The 12,497-nt window shown below is 52.3% G+C and overlaps 1 pseudogene; it reads right to left on the reverse strand.

Moving 5' to 3' along the window:
• Positions 1–782: 782 nt before the first annotated feature.
• Positions 783–7,411, reverse strand: LOC112985070 (T-cell activation Rho GTPase-activating protein-like; annotated as a pseudogene).
• Between the last annotated feature and the right edge of the window lie 5,086 nt (positions 7,412–12,497).

The following is a 12,497-nucleotide window of genomic DNA, read 5'->3' on the forward strand; positions in this document are numbered from 1 at the left end:
CTGGTCTACCTCAAAAACCAGCGGGCTGCACCATGGAGCCACATTCTTGTGTTCACCCATTTGACAAGATTCAGATGTAGCTCTCAGTCAATGAGCTGCAGGGTCACAGGCAAACTCCCAGGGGAGTTTCTTCCAGTAGGAACCTTGCAGGTTGCAGTTTCCACCTCCAAATCCTTCAGTGCAGAAACTCTGGCCCTCAGTACATGACTTGAAGACACCTCTGCTGTGTCCTGTGCGTGGCTGGTGTTACGAGTGTCCCTGATGCATCCAGTCCCTAGCAATGGGAATAAGAGTTCTTCGGTAGCTGCATTCTAAGGGCCTGCAATCCTTTTCGGCGCGCATAGCTTTTTTCCCTTCTTGCGTTAATGGCTCGGTTGTTAGGTGCCCTTCTTAGGCAGCTCATAGCACTTTCTCCAAGGGAGTGTGGTTCTCCTGGGACCCTTGCCAAAACTTAGAGCCTATGGCAATGGTGTAATCCTTTCCGCCTTGCACATTTTGTTGCCATAATCCCTACTGACACCCCTTACCCTCTATGCCTACTTGTAGTGCAAATGGGCGTGCAGGCTGGGGAGTCCCATCGATGGTTAAGCAAGCACCTCCTTTTTGAAAGCACTTAATGCTGCCTGATGTTGAGGGTCCCAATTCCATATGGAGCTTTTCCTCCAGCAAATCATGCAGAGGTGCTACTTGAATACGGAATCCAGGAAAGCATGACCTCCAAAGCCCACAAAGTTCCTCAGACAGGTCTCAAGGGTTTTGATACGAAAGTGTGGGACTGTTTTCTATCGATTGCCTCTAATACAGATTTGGGCAGTTTTCTGTCCTCCTGTCCATTGGGTGCCCGAGAATGTAACCCCTCGGCTGGGTCCTTGACAGGATTCACACATGGCTCCCAGTTGATGAGCTGCAGGGGTCACAGGTAAACTCCCAGGGGAGTTTCTTCCAGCAGGAACCTTGCAGATTGCAGTTGCCACCTCCAGATTCTTCCGTGCAGAAACTCTGGCCCTGAGCACATGCCTTGGAGAAACCTCTGCTGTGCCCTGAGCACAGCTGGTGCATGGGCAGGGTGGCAGAGCATCCTGCTTGGACGTGGTGGATCTTACGGCTGGCACTGTGAGGCCGCAGAGGGAACTCCCGTGATCAGGCAGTTCTGGGGAGGCTCTTCGTAAGGGGGTAGTCTTCCAGGATTCCTCTGCTCCACCCTCCTCTCAAAACACTTCCTCAGCTGACTTGACATGGGGCCTTTGCTGATATGCCACAGGCAATAGCTTTTATTGTCTGGCCTGTCTTCCCAGACAATTGTGCGGGAGAACTGATTGTCTGCACTTGTGGAGCTGTCGCTCTGACAGCTCATGTTTTCCCAGGCCTCCAGCTGTTGAGTTTTTTTGTGCACCCTTTCCTGCAGTTTGCCAAAGAGCAGGACATGCAGTGCTTTCCTTTTTTCAACCCGCTCTGCCAGGTGTCCTGCTGTCCTCAGTGCACTTGATGGAAAAAGGCCGGGGCCTGTTTTAAAGGGTCTTTTGTGGAGGAGAGGGTGAAAGTAGTGTGGAGCTGGTGAAGACGGAGGCATCAGATGAGGAAAGGAGCTCTGCAGGGAGCAGCTGGAGGCTGTTTTGGGCATGGAGAGCTGTTTGATAATTGTGAAGGCAATACTGAAGGGTATTGTTCCAGGGCCTCCTTCTCCAACCTTAGCTGTTACTGCTGACCTGGAAGTTTGCCATCACTTTTGCTCGCCTCCTGCTCCCTTTCCCTGCCTTCCAAGTGGTTGTGGAAGGACAGGTCAGGTTCTGAGAACCACCTGTCCATCCCGCTGACGTCATTCGTGAAATTCCTCAGGGAAGGGGCAGAGATGCAGGTAGGATAGGGTCTGCTGAGACTGCTGCTCCTCCCCTTGGGCTGCTCCAGCTCCAAAGTAGGGGTGCTGCCTTCAGCTCGCGGCTCTGCGCTGTCGCAGGCAGAACCATTGTGCTGAGGAGCCCCTGAGTGTCCTGTGGGGAGAAAGAGCCTGCTAGGTATTTGTTAGGGGCCACCTGAAGATACAAGGGGGCTTTTCCTGTGGAACCACGTCCCATAGGAAAACAAGTACCCCCAAGGGCAATGTCCTGTGAGAGTGCAGTTCTAGGCCATAGCAACTAGGTGAGGAGCAGAAGTGCCCAGACATTTACCATCTGGAATGAATGCTGTTATGGGAGTGATGTCCTTTTGAAATGGTTCCAGTAGAAAACCACTGCAATATCATGTGAAAGTCTCTGCAGCTCTCTGCATTGCCACAGACTTCTGTCTTCTGATATCCAAGGAAAGAATGCAAACCAGCAGCCCTGGCCTGGGACAAGCATCAGTGCATCCTCTTACCTGTGGAGCTGTCGGTGTGCTCCGGTGACTCCTCGGCCAAGGCACTGAAGGGCAAGGTGATGTCCTCCCCAAATATTGCTCGGCAGTTGTCTATTAGGAATGCCACCAGGGCTGTCACCTGCACACAGAAAACCATTGCTGTCAGAGATTTGCCTGTCCTGTTGCACAGAGTCCTGATGCGGGGCGCCCCAATGTTCAGAGGTGCTGCTTCGTTGAGCTTTGACAAGGGCAGGGGGCTCTGCGGGGATGGCCCCGAGCTGCCTCAAAGGCAGTAGCCAGGGGGGAACTCAACAGACCTTGTCGTTCCTCTCCTTCTGCTCTGCCAGCACAAGCACGTTGTCCATACCGGGGCTCAGCATGTTCAGCCCCATGCAGATGGCCAGGTTTCTGGCATCCATTTTGCTGGTCTCCACGTTTTTGCTGATGTGACGGAGCACAGCGAGCAAGCGCTGGAGCAGCAGGAGGTTTGCTGTGGGCAGGCTGCCAGCCACCCTAGGGAACATAAACCAAATGGGACGTTCATGAGGCCGGGCACAGGGACCGCTCTGCCTTCACGGGAGCAAGCTGGAGCGCCCTCCAAAATGGTGGGACTGCTTCAAAATCTTACTCCTTCAGCTTGTGAATTTTGTCCTGCTGGTTTGACTTCTCCAGCGCGAGCATCCACTCCTCATAGAGGTTGTCCATGAGGAGTTTGGAGGGGATATTGTGAAGGAAGTCCTGCAAGGCCAAGGTACTTAGATGATGCTCTCAACACTGCCAGTGAGCAGAGAGAGAGCATAACCGTGATTGGGTCTCAGTGGTCCCCCTGAGGAAAGGAGAATGCTGAGGAGGAGGCGGAGGAAGTGAGTTTCCCATAGGCATGCAGGGATTCGGGGACAGAACTAGGGGAGCTGACAATCTGATGGAGAAGAAAAATGCCACAGTGTCCTGAGCCTGAACCACTGCTTCAGTAGGCTTTTAGCTTGGAGTGCCACCGAGGTGAGTTGAGGCACTCACAAGGGCCCATGCACATTAGCCACGTGCTCTGAGAGCTGTGTGCTCTGAAAGTCCGAAGAATTCACCTTCAGCACCACTGTCAGGAGGTGCACAGGTCTGCTCTCCAGGGCAGTGTTCTCGCCCTGGTTTAGGACGTCCTTCAGCTCCTTGCAGGCCTTCTCACTCATTGCCTTCCTGAAGATCCCCTCTGTGGCAGGCCCTTTCTCATACAATATAGCCAGGAGCTCCTGCAGGAAGAAATGGACAGGTTTTGACTTGGGGGCACCCTCTGCTTCGTTTGTGTTAGTATCTTGTTCTCGCTCCACGTCGATTACACCTGGCATTTCCCAGGCACCCTCTTTCTGGACTGGGCAACTCCAGTGACTTCAGTGGAGTCATCGCTGCTTTCTTCCAGCAGAAAGTGAGGGGCAGATGAAGCCACCAGGTTTGAATCCCCTCCTTCCCAAGCCAGGCTCAATGTCCGGCAGAGATTGCTTGGAAGAGAAAAAAGCCTCTGCTGGAAAAGCCAGCTCTGGGGGCACATTGTCAGAAAAGCATCTTTAACCCGACGATACTGATCAGCTCTTTGTCATTGTCAGTCCACAGCTGAACCCCTGGATGCTTATGCTGCTGAAAGATTCCTTCAGATGACTTCTGTCAGACCACAGCCATCCACCCTTGGGAGCAGATGGGCTTGCCCTGTTGCTACTCCGGGGTTGTCTCCACTCAGAAGGTCCTTCCCGTGCCAGTGGTGTGGGCTGGGGCAAAGCTGCAGAGCTGGCCCCCGTTCCCACCTGGGCTGGGACCTGGCCTGCAGGCCTTGAGTGTCAGCAGCGTGTGTGGAGGGGGGAGCCCCAAAGCGCCTCTCTCTTGAGAGCCCCAGCACAAGGGCTGGGCATGCTGCCTCGTGCGAGAAGCCAGAAGCAGCGTGCCTCTGTGGCCAGGCTTGCTTACCTGGACTGGCTGGGGCAGGCCCCCATCTTGCCCGCAGAGAGCTGCCAGAGGCTGGCCAAAGAGAGCCACCCTGGGGCCAGAGTCGAGCTGCCCTGGGCAGTCCCCGCTGGCAGAGGTTCCTCGCCGAGCAAGTGGCCAGGAGATCACCTGCCTTCTTGCCTTCGCTCACTCTGCTGCAAGCAAAAGCAAAGCCCAACTCAGTGTAGAAAACCTGGCGCAGAGGCTGCCTTTGGCCTGTGTGCGGAGCCCTGTGCTGCAGGTTCTCCTGCAGCTCGTCTGGAGGCACAGAGGTTTTGCCTGGTGGCAGGAAACAAGCAGCATATCAGAAAGCAGCTGCTCTGGCTCTTTCTCAGACTCACCAGCCGAGTGGCCAAGTCCCTCTTCCACATCGGAAGGGTCCAAGCGGGGCCATTTCTTGGCATCAGCCTGTGAGAAATAGGTTATGGTTATAGAGCCACCCCTCATCAGTGGGGGCCACGAGGGAGTTGCTCCAGCGATGTTGCTCCAGCAATGCAGGCATCTGTGAGAGGCTCCCGGGAAAAGCGGGGGTGGTCCAAGGGCTGCAGGGGAGAGGCTGGAGGTGCAGGACCGAGGCTGTCCCTCTGTGCCACGGGGGCTGTGGCAAAGGCTCCTGCTGCAGCCAGCGCCCCCAAACCAGCCCTGCAGCCCACAGCCTCCTGCACAGTTGCAGGCTGCTCCTTTGATCCTGAGCAGCCCCAGTGCAGCACAAGGGGTCTGCACGTGGCCACAGGGACAGTCTGCCGTGCCGTGCTCTCCCTGGCACGAGGCATTTGCTCCCTTTGCATGCCCCAGGGAGCTGCCCGGTGCTGCAGAGAGCCCGCGTGCACAGGCAGCCCAGGCAGGGCAAAGGGAGCCCCTGCTCACCTCTACCGAAATCAGCGTCTCCACGGTCGCCGCAGTCAGTGACACCTCCTGGGCAAGAGAGCAAACAGGCGCCGTGAGAAACTTGTGCGAGGGTGGGTTTGGGGAAGGTGAGCCGCTGTTGGGAAAGAGCGGCAAGCGTGAGGACACTTACGGGACCGTAGAAGCCGACGACTTTGGTGAGGAGCTGCAGGGAGGGCAGTCGAGTGAGCCTGGCTCCTGGGGCTCCTGGGCTCTGCGTGTGTACAGGGAAGGGCACGGGAAGAGCTCTGTCACCCCCAGCCCTCGCTGCTCTCTCTGCTGCCAGCCAGCCCCACACTGCCCGGCACCCCAACCCCCGAGAGCCTCCCGCAGCGTTGGCTCCCAGCACCACTCTGCAGCTCCCTGGGTTGGTGCTGATTGCAGCCACGAGGCTGAGCAAGTCACGCCGCTCTGCGCAGGAGCTGCCCTGGGCAGTGGGGGCACCTTTCCCCACCGACATTTGGGTATTTCTGCGTGCAGCTCCACCGGGAGCACTCGCCCGCTCTCAGCCTTGCGGCAGCAGGTGGAATTCCCTGGCAGAGCTTACCGGAGCATCGCGTCCAGCCAGAGCTGCTTCACCTCCTGCGACCTGCAGCACAAAGGAGGCCCAGCCTCAGCCCACACTGCTCCTCCTCCTCCTCCTTGGGACAGACGCGGCCCCAAACAGCTCTCGCCCCAGTGGGCAGAGTCCCAGGGCCAGGGCCGAGCCACGTGGGGCAGGACAGGGGCTCCCGCACGGCCCAGGGACATGTCGCCCAGACTCACCCAAACAGGGACATGTCGCCCAGACTCACCCAAAAGTCACCACACAGAGGTTGGTGGGCCAGACGAGGATGAGGGTGCAGCTGCGCTTGAGGCCGAAGACCTCGTCCTCCTCCTCAGGCCTGGCTGCGGCTGCCTCCTCGGTGCACAGCACCCAGAGCTCGCTGAGCCGCACGCGGTGCTTCAAACAGAAGGTGGAGCCGCATCTGCAGGGAGGCAGAGCCGGGACTGAGGTGTGGGTGTGCAGCGTGGGAGCCACCCCAGCTGTCCCCCATGAAGACCCATGTTGCGGGGCAGAGCTGTGGGGACGGTGGCCCCGAGCGCCAGGCAGCAGCAAGGAGCCTCCTTTGCAGCTCCCACGCAGAGGACTTTGGAGAAGTGGCTGCAGGGCAGTGATGCCAGCAGCATGCTTGGTGAGGGCCTGCAGGTGAAGAGGACAAGAGCAGGAGCCTGTGCCCTTCTCCTGACCCCTGCTCTTGTTACAGAGAAATTCTGTGCCTGCAGCGTTCCCGTGGGAGACCCTGGCCGAGGTGGTGCTGCGGAGGAAGGAGGGCTGTGGTTGCTCTTCTTACTTGAAGCTGGCGATGGCGACTGCGTGGGGGAAAAGCAGGAGGTGCCTTTCTCGCGTGCGCTGGTGCCGCGTCACCTGCGCAGGGAGGGTGAGCAGAAGCTGGGGGCTCCTGCTGGAGACAAAGGTGCCGAGGGGCGGCGGGGGCCGGGAGGCTGCCCTGCGCCAGAGCCCGCGGCGGGCGCCAGGAGCCACGGGGCCAGGGGCCCCAGGCTGTGCCTGCGTGGCGGCAGCGGGGTCAACAGCACCGCGGGCGCCGCCGATGTGGGCCTGCCCCATGGCGCTGAGGCCGGGCAGATGGTTGCGGTGAGGCTGTGTCCCGTGCCAGGCAGCGCCAGGCACCACCCGGGCCTGCGTGAGGCTGGATGTGTGTCCTGTGCCGGGCAGTGACGCTGGGCTGGGAACCACCTCTGTCCGCACTGCTCCACACCAGCACAGTGCCGCACGGGGGGACACACGCTGGTGGGCGTGGCCGGGGTCACTGTGGTGCCACTGTGGCACATTGTGATGCACCGGCTGGGACGGGGGACGGGGACTGCGGCAGAAAAAGGGCAGTCTGCCAGCCTCCATCACCTCCAACGCCGTGGGATTTGCATGTCTGCAGTCTGCGCCTGCAGCGGGTGGCCAAGGGCACCGCTGCTCGCTCCCGCAAGAAGCCCTTTGCTCTGCAGTCTGGGAGGCTGAGTTTGGAAGGGACCTTTGGAGTTCCTCTAGTCCAACCCCCTGCTCAAGCAGGGTCACCCAGAGCAGCTTGCCCAGCACCCTGCCCAGACAACTTCTGAAGATCACCAAGCATTGAGACTCTGCCACCTGTCCCTGTGCTTGGTCACTTGGTCCTGTGAAGCACTTGGTCCCGTGCTTCGGCTCGCGGCTCTGCACTATTGCAGGCAGAACCATTGTGCTGAGGAGCCCCTGAGTGTCCTGTGGGGAGAAAGAGCCTGCTAGGTATTTGTTAGGGGCCACCTGAAGATACAAGGGGGCTTTCCCTGTGGAACCACGTCCCATAGGAAAACAAGTACATCAGTGTAGGTTATCCTACATTAGTAACCAAAGTGCATAGCCTTCTATAAAAGGTGTAAAGTTGGGTACAAAGAAACTCCAAAAGAACAGGCATTTTTCTGAAGAGGGAGATCAATCCATTAATCAGTCAATTTACCTTTCCTACATATCTGTAGGACCTGAGACACTTCAGGGTTGGGGTCCCAATTTACTGTGCTCTGTAGCTGTTCTTGTCCTTACTTTAGGCAAGAACCTGGCTCCAGTTGTCCCACGAGAGAAAGTTCAGGGCTGTAGTTTGCACTAATGCATTGCACTCTTGGACTCTTACTCTGTATGTATTGAAAGTCCGAGTTTCAAAACTGATCTGACATTGCACGTGGAGCAGACTCATTAACAGTCTTCTTCAACATATGTGTCATTTCTTGGCCCTATATTTTAATCAAGTCACATTTTCCAAGTCAATAAGGTATTAAAAACTGGAGCTCCTTCTTTACTTTCAGCTCAGGACGTGTACAAAACTGGATCAGACAGTGATTTTGCAGGTCAGAACTGAAAGGAGACATAGCTTTTTGTCCATTTCAAAGATCCTGATAATACTAGAAAAACAAACAAACAAACAAAACTCCAGACCAGCAACAGTTTAACTAAGGTGACATAAACTGCAAGGTGATAATATATCCTGTGTTGAGAGTAAGCAAGAGATAAGAGAAAGGAATTACTATTTTCTCCTCTACATCCTCTTTCTCTGAGTGGTTCTACTTTACTTCAGACTCTTGAATTGAAGCAGCTTATTCACAGCCACATTTCCATACAGCCATTCTGTCCAGCAAGAACGGAAGTCTGTACCTACACACCTTTCTTTCTTTTATTTCTTGTCCGTTTTCTCACAGTAAATAAAATCAAGCAAGAACCTGATCAGGGAACTTGAGGGAGCCTTTGGCCTCTTCTAGCCTCTGGCAAGATGGGCTGGGGTGAAGGGAGATGTTCTGCCTCCCACCTGTCTGCCCTTCTGCACTGCTGGTGGCTGCTCCTCCACAAGCAGCAACAGCAGAACAGCCTCCTCAGCTACCAGAGTTCACAGATCAGCAGGCTCATTAACACAAACTGAACTCAACTGTGACTTAAATTGATAAACCAGACAGTCAACGGTAGTTGCTGGGGAACCAAATACACTGTTCTGTTGCCACCATTGCTGCTGGGGAGGGAACCTACAGCAGAGAACCGGGGACAGATAGCTGAAGAGGGTGATTTCTTAAGTTACTCTGAAATGGACCACCACAGTGCATTTGGAAGCTCCCTGTGTCACAGTCTGAATAGCCCTGGAATAGGGTTGTAAAGCATCTTCAGGGAGATTGATTTTGCCATGCTCCCTTGTGTAAGTGAAACGCCCCTGCCTTACCCAACTCACCTCCTCAGAGGATTTGTGCTTTCTGGAAGCAAATCTGCCTTCCAGAAGTAGGAGCCGGTCACAGGGGACCAGCTGGCATGCACATAACCCTTTGCTTTTGTACAGGCAGTCTGCCAGGCAGATCAGAATCTAAATTTAACTGTACTGCTTCAGGTATTGGGAAAACATTGTGTTTCTGGATCACTAAGGATGCTGGGCAGTAAGCCACCCCGGGGACCAAGAGCCAGAAGGTTGTCTACTGGCGTGTTCTGTGGAAAACATATAGCTGATTCTTTCTTGGCTGTTTATCTCCTATCCCAAACAAGAGGCAGACGTCTGAAGTTTTAACCCTTCCACATGTACACAAGGAGGTGACACAGACATTCACTGACAATCTCAGAACAAGCTGTCTTGTCCACTGCTCCTGTCTAAGAAAGGCAGCTGAGCTCATCAGGATGTAGTCCTCAGCTGCGTGGTATACAAGGGCTTGTTTTCACCAATCTCTGGGACATTTTGCCTGTCAATATTTACACAGAGCCTGACCCACCGTTCTCCAGAGCTGACAGTATGGGCTCAGATCCCATACACAATGTAAAAAGCATCTCTTGGAGACTCCCAAAGCACTTGCAAGCACAAGAGAGGATAAAATATATGAGATGAATGAGAAGCCTGAATGAAACAGGAATTGCAAGCCTTCAGCCAATATTTCTCTCCAGAGAGTTCAATCTCCTCTTATTAACAGGCCATGATCACATGGCCAGTGGAGGATCACAGGCAACACCACAGCAAGATCAAAATATAAACATGATTCCTGTGTTATTTTAGCTAAACCAGGAACAAATCTGGCACCATTATTCTCCAGCCTTTCAGCTTTGAGACAGGGCAATAACGGTATTCATGCCAGCTGGCTATGTGCTCTGCAAGAGTCAACAAGTTTCTTGACATGCAATGTCCTTCTATCTCATGTGTTGATTGGAGCAGTGAAATATTTATGAACTGCCGTCAGTGTCCAGCTTTGGAGTTTTGACCCAGTAAAGGATAAATATGGGACAATTTGCCTTTGGCCTTTCACTTTGGCCAGCAACCAGCTTTCTGTCCATTTGTGGTTTCAACTGGATGGGGAAACAACCATCCCCTAGGTAAAACCCTTTCCATATCTATGACTTACTCCAGAAATAAATGATTTTAAAACCAAACACATCGAGTGAGAAACAAATCCCACACAGTTGTCCAATGGCCTTTGACCTTCTGATGGCTTGATGCCATCTTCACTACACTAGGAAACAAGTTTCTCACAGACAACTCTCCCTTCCATTTTTAGTCCTACCAAAAAAGAAAAAGCAAACACACCTTTCCTACAATGCCCATTCAATCCAAAAAAGGGAGAGATGTGACACAGGTGGCTGCTGAACTTTCAACTCCGAATGGCAAACTACCATCCAGCTACTGCTGGACTTCACACACCCACAGCAAAACAAAAATTTGTGCACACAGATCTCTGTCTCTTCCCTAAAAAGAGATATTCAAAAGCAGAGGTAGAGAGAAAAAAATTTTTGAACTTGGTTGGAGATACTGCTGCTTATTGGTACATGATAAGCAGTGAGTAAAGATATACACTTTTTGTAGATATACGAAGAGCCAGACTCCAAGCTTAGGCTCCATGCAGAAGTGTTCCTGCTTTGCACAGAGACAGATGATATTGAAGGGATCTTTGTCTTGCAGCAGAGACTTTTCACAGCCTGATTCTGCAGACACCTGCCTTGCTCCTGAAAATAAGGCAAATGTGTGCTTTCAATAGTGGGTGCACAACCTTCCTGACCCTCCCAGCTGCCTAGCAAAATCTTACAGCCAAGATCCATGAGATGCATGCAAATGTCTCAGAGAGCTGAAGGAAGAAGGCCCTGGGAATAGTTTGCAGGCAGGTGATGACAGGGCTCCCAGGGGTTCAGGTATGCTATGGCAGGATGAGGCTGGGCTGGGCATGCAGCTGGATTTGAGGGTGACCTGCTGCTGCAGCTCATTTCCTTCCACAGCTGGGTACTGCAATTATCGGAGAGTCCTCACATCAACATACACACTCACATGAGACAGATCCAGCCTGGGAAATGCATACATATTGCTCAAGAGCACCTGAACACCTATAGATTAGTTATACAAGGGTACGACTTTTATATAGATTATGTACATAAGGGATGTGGATATGTTTCTGCTTGTGTAGACGTATAGAGTATCAGAAATGGATTATATGGTTCTTATTTTCCTTCATGCAGTAAGCGTAACAGATATAATTAGCATTAAGTTTTACTGTTCAAATAAATTTTTTGAACTCCAGTCATTTCCCCTTTCCCAAGACCCTGTTTCTCCTTTCTGCCCTTTGGACCATGGCATACTTGGGCTCCACAGACAACGGGTGTCCTCCCATTCTCTCCCCTGCTCTGTCTGCTGCTGAAGGCTTAAACCGCTGCAGGAGACATGACTCTCCCGCTCTGTTTTTCCCATGATAGATTCTCTTCCATCCTGTCATTTACATTTATAGTCCGACTCCGGGCCTGTTTATAGCCAGGGAAGTCTTTTCATTGACTTCTATGGGCTTTGGATCAAGCCTTTATAAACCACACATCTACCCAACAGGTATTTATTAACATGAGCTGGCCATGTACTGTATGCCATGAATGTGGAAAAAACTAACAATAACTTTACAATTACCCACCTAAACCCTCTAACAGGCTCCAAAGGCATGTCTTTTCACCAAGCAAGCATTGAATCAAGTTTGACATTTCTAGGGTAAATCATTTTTGTGTTCTAAAAACCAAAAAAAGGGTTAGGAAAAAGTCCAAAGAGTGAGAACATCCCCATTTTTGGACAATAATATCATCCAAATGTCTTATCCAAGTGGCTTCAAATGTTCCAGCAGCAAATGTGCATTCTGGGATTAGACTGCTGACGACTAGGTAAAATTTCAGGTGGGTCTGTTTGAGGCTGGCAGATTAAGCAGGGGTTAAAATGGGATTAATGGTGTTACCTTTTTTTAACATTAGCCATGGAGACATTAGTGTTATTCACAATCTTTCCAGAGTGCTTACACAGCTCTGGATAGTAACCTCCTTACATATTGACTTCTTACTTTCTGATATTGCAGTTATTGCACAAGCTTTGCTTAAAGTTATCTTATTTTTGAGTTTAGAACATGAACTTAAATGTTATTTTTTGATCTCTGCTAGAACTGAATAGGTGGAGTCTGTACAGTCAGAGAGGACAGCCCAGTGGACTTGGAAAGCCCTTAAATCACTGTACTCTGGGTGAGGTCCCACAAAGGACTTTCCACACTTTTATCAGAAAGTAGCTCTAAGCCAAAAAAATTGGATCCAGATCTAGATAAAAAGTTCCTCCCAGGACAAGTTTGATGAGCTTGAGGGTTTTCATCCAGGCCAATTTCTAGCTGTGATGTAAGACAAGAATATTTCCCTTAGTGTGTAAGTTTTGCATCATTCATTCTCTATTGCTTTTATTTTTTTCACTTTCTGTGACAAATAAGTCATTATAATATTCACAAAATTTTGGTTTTGTCTTGTACATGTTGTAGCTCAGCTGGGTGAA

This window comes from Dromaius novaehollandiae, chromosome 3 (assembly GCF_036370855.1).
Source record: "Dromaius novaehollandiae isolate bDroNov1 chromosome 3, bDroNov1.hap1, whole genome shotgun sequence".
In the NCBI taxonomy this organism is placed as follows: Eukaryota; Metazoa; Chordata; class Aves; order Casuariiformes; family Dromaiidae; genus Dromaius; species Dromaius novaehollandiae.